Source organism: Choloepus didactylus, chromosome 5, assembly GCF_015220235.1.
Source record: "Choloepus didactylus isolate mChoDid1 chromosome 5, mChoDid1.pri, whole genome shotgun sequence".
Classification (NCBI taxonomy): domain Eukaryota; kingdom Metazoa; phylum Chordata; class Mammalia; order Pilosa; family Megalonychidae; genus Choloepus; species Choloepus didactylus.
The window spans coordinates 48,550,936-48,555,347 of NC_051311.1; the positions used below are offsets into that span (position 1 = coordinate 48,550,936).

Sequence of the window (4,412 nt, forward strand, 5' to 3'; positions counted from 1 at the left end):
AACAATGTATTCTTTTCTTCCACTAGTAGAGCTAGCTCTTTCAGTCTCTTTAAAACACAAGCAAATAATTAAACACAACAAAACTTACATGCTACAACCTGAAAACAAGAGTTGGTCTATTCCAGTGTTCCTGAATTTTAATGTTTCTAGCATATTAATTCAAGAAATAACTCATGATTCAGCTTTTGAAAATGAGACTAAGCTCTTTCACTTTTAATTACATAGTTTATAATTCAAAAGTTTTAACTGAAGCTAATGTTAACCCAGTAAAAACCAAGCATACAACTCCAGAAACTGCTCTTATTCTAAGGTAACTTCTTTAAAAATTCATTATTCTTTAAAAACTCAGACCCAAGCTGCACAGGTATAAATTGAGGAACTAACATTTCTACCCTTCGGGATACCACAGCAGTAGTTCTAAGTGTTCTTATGGGACACATATACAAAATCACTATAAATCACACATAAACATCAATAATTTTTCCTGATAAGGTAAAACTACACCAATATTTTCCTCTATTAATGATTTCTTTTAAAATCAAGCATGTATTAACTACAATTCAGCATTTGAAAGACTTCTGTGTCTATTATTGCAAAGATGCTCAGGTTGAGAAATACATTTGTATAGCTGAAGAGACGCTCTGAAAAGCAACAAGACTTGTTTTCTGTTAAGCCATTCAGAAGACTTCAGTTATCAAACAACTAAAAACACACAATAGCAGATAAATAGGAATTCATTAAAATCATTGTCTCCAACAATAAAAAATTAAATATTAAGGCATCTTTTACTCCATTATGGTATATGTAGCAGAGAGAAATGTTGTAAATAAGAGCCATCATTGCTATTCAAAATACTTTCTAATATATTCAGATTTTTGTTTTTTACATTATCCTATTTCACAAAGCATTGAAATCTCTCATGATCAACCATCTTGATGCAAACCAAGAGAAAAGCATAAATAGATATCCATTTACTAAAGGGAAGCAGTTCATCCTTGAAAAATAAAAAGGAACTACAAATACCGGGATGTAAATTTCTCTGGAGCAATTTATGCTTAAGTAATTAAGAGAAAGAAGGGACGAAGAGTTGATTTAAGATGAGAAGCTAATTAACATGGATCAGGCTGCTGGATAATTGCTCAGTATTTTGCTCCACTGGGATGAGAGTTTCAAAGGGGTTCATTCTCCTTTAAAAATATATCACATTCACTAGAATAAGATCATATAAATTAACACTGATTATGTATTATTCTCCATATTTGTCCACTTACAAAGCTTGACAGGCTTCAAAAAGTAAACTAAATACTAACATTTTCGCGTTTTATTAAGGCAAGTTTGTGAAAATAATTTAATACAACCAGATCGTTTCGTGAACTTTTAGCTTACATTTTTTACATAAGAAACATACAAAAAATTGTGTTTTATAAAAAGCCACTTCAATACCAGAAAAGAATGATGAAAGATTTTGAATCCAGTTTACTTTTGTAAAGGATGCTCTTTCCTTGTCTCAGATTCCAAGTACTATTCATCATCTTTAGAACCAGTTTTGCTTAAATGCTTAACCACATCAACCCAGTTCCATCCCCGAGGAAGTTCCCCTTTGTGATCTGTTTTATCTGCCAGCTTAAGTTTCTGGGCTTTTGAAAGTTGTTCTTTTTTGTCTTTTTTTCTTACTTGATGCGGCTGTATTAGGAGTTTCAACAGAGAAGATATTACTTATGGATGTCGTAGAATTAATAGGATAGTGGTTCTCCATGAATTGTTCTTTATTGTCTTTGGCATATTCAAACAATGTGTATGTCATAGCAGTTCCAAGATTAATTTGAACTGCTTCCTGTAATTTGGCCAATATACTCTGCTTTACAGCTGATGATATGGTGTTGTTAAAAAAAGCATTCATAGATATAATTGGAGTTGTTTGGGGATATGTTTCTGTCCAGGAAATCTCTATTAAGAAGGCTTTGGGATCACCATTTTCACCCTATTTTGAAATGAAACTGGACTTAATTCCCTGAAACTTTCATCTCCTTCATAAATTGAACGTAATGCTTCTAGAAATATTTCTTAGAACATTGTAGGCTTTTAAATGAGAAGTCCTAGTCACTGTTTGTGATCTCTGAAGAATCCCTCTTGGTCCTCGTTGGCACTCATCGCGCCGACTGTTGGTTGCCTCCCAGGCAGAAGGCGTTTGCGAGGACGAAGCAGCAGCTAGGGCGGTGGTCCTGGGACCCGGGCGTCCCCTTCCGAGCCCCCGGAATTTCCATACCTCAAAGCAATTTGTCACTTATTCCTAAGTGCTTGATTTTTTTAGTTGTTATTGAGAATGGAATCTTTTTCTTGAGTGTCTCTTCAGTTAGGACATTTCTAGTGTATTGGAACATTACTGACTTATGTGTATTAATTAATCTTGTATCCTGCTACTTTGCTAAATTTATTCATTAGCTCAAGTAGCTGTGTTGTCAGTTTCTCACAGTTTTCCAGATATAGGATCATATCATCTGCAAATAATGACAGCTTTATTTCTTCCTTTCCAATTTGGATGCATTTTATTGCTTTGTCTTGCCAGATTGCCCTGGCTACACTTCTAGTACAATGTTGAATCAACAGTGGTGACAGTGGACATCCTTGTCTCATTCCTGGTCTTAGAGGGAAACTTTTAGTCTCTCACCATTGAGTACTATGCTGGCTGTGGGTTTTTCATATATGCCCTTTTTCATATGGAGGAAATTTCCTTAAATTCTTACCTTTTGAAGTGTTTTTATCAAAAAAGGATGCTGAATTTTATCAAATGCTTTTTCTGCATCTATTGAGATGATCATTTGATTTTTCCCTTCTGATTTGTTAATGTGTTGCATTACATTGACTGATTTTCTTATGTTGAACCATCCTTGCATGCCTGGAATGAAACCCACTTGGTCATGGTGTATGATTTATTTAATGTGACTTTGGATTCAATTTGCAAGTATTTTTTTGAGAATTTTTGCCTCTATATTCATTAGGGAGATGGTTCTGTAGTTTTCCTTTCTTGTAGCATCTTTACATGGTTTTGGTATTAGAGTGATGTTAGCGTCATAAAATGAGTTAGGTAGAAAAATTTTTTCTTCAATTTTTTGAAAGAGTTTAAGTAAGATTGGTGTCAGTTCTTTTTGGAATGTTTGGTTGAATTCCCCTGTGAAGCCATCTGACCTTGGGCATTTATTTGTGGGAAGCTTTTTGATGACTAATTAGATCTCTTTGCTTGTGATTGGTTTGTTGAGGTTTTCTATTTCTTCTCTGGTCAGTCTAGGTTATTCATGTGTTTCCAGGAAATTGCCCATTTCCTCTACATTATCTAGTTTGTTGGCCTACAGTTTTTCATAGTATCCTCTTACAATTTTTTAAATTTCTTTGCTATCTGCAGTAATGTCCCCTCTCTTATTTATTATTTTATTTAGGTCTCCTCTGTTTTTTATTTTGTCAGCCTAGATAAGGGCCTATTAATCTTGTTGATCTTCTCAAAGAGCCAAATTTTGGTTTTATTTTTCTGTCTATTGTTTGTTGCTGTTGTTGTTGTTGTTCTCTATGTCATTTATTTCTGCTTTAATTCTTGCTATTTCTTTTCTTCTACTTAGTTTAGGATTAGTTTGCTGTTCATTTTCTAGCTTCTTCAGTCATTCCATTAGTTCTTTGGTTTTAGCTCTTTCTTCCTTTTTAATGTATGCATTTAGAGCTATAAATTTCCCCTTCGATACTGCCTTTGCTGCATCCCATAAGTTTTGATATGTTGTGCTCTCACTTTCGTTTGTCTCTAGATACTCAGCAATTTCTCTTGCTATTTCTTCTTTAACCCACTGATCGTTTATGAGTGTGTTGTTTAACCTTCAGATATGTCTGAATGTTCTAAATCTTTGATAGTTATTGACTTCTAGTTGTATTCCATTGTGATCAGAGAATGTGCTTTGAATAATTTCAATCTTTTTAAATTTACTGAGGCTTGTTTTATGGCCCAGAATATGATCTATTCTGGAGAAAATTCCATGGGCACTAGAGAAGAATGTGTATCCTGGTGATTTGGGATGTAATGTTCTATATATGTCAGTTAAGTCAAATTCATTTATCAGATTGTTTAGGTTTTCAATTTCCTTATTGGCCCTCTGGTTGATCTATCTATAGGAGAGAGTGATGTATTGAAATCTCCCACAATTATTGTGGAAACATCTATTGCTTCCTTCAGTTTTGTCAATGTTTGTCTCATGTACTTTGGGGCACCTTGATTGGGTGCATAGATCTTTATGATTGTTATTTTTTCTTGTTAAATTGTCCCTTTTATTAGTATATAGTGACCTTTCTTATCTCTTATAATATCCTTGCATTTAATGTCCGTTTTATCTGAGATTAATGTTTTCTACTCCTGTGTGTTCTGTGCAGTTTGG

General features: G+C 33.9%; 1 pseudogene; it reads right to left on the reverse strand.

Moving 5' to 3' along the window:
- Window positions 1-1,521: 1,521 nt before the first annotated feature.
- Window positions 1,522-2,264, reverse strand: LOC119535287 (annotated as a pseudogene).
- Between the last annotated feature and the right edge of the window lie 2,148 nt (window positions 2,265-4,412).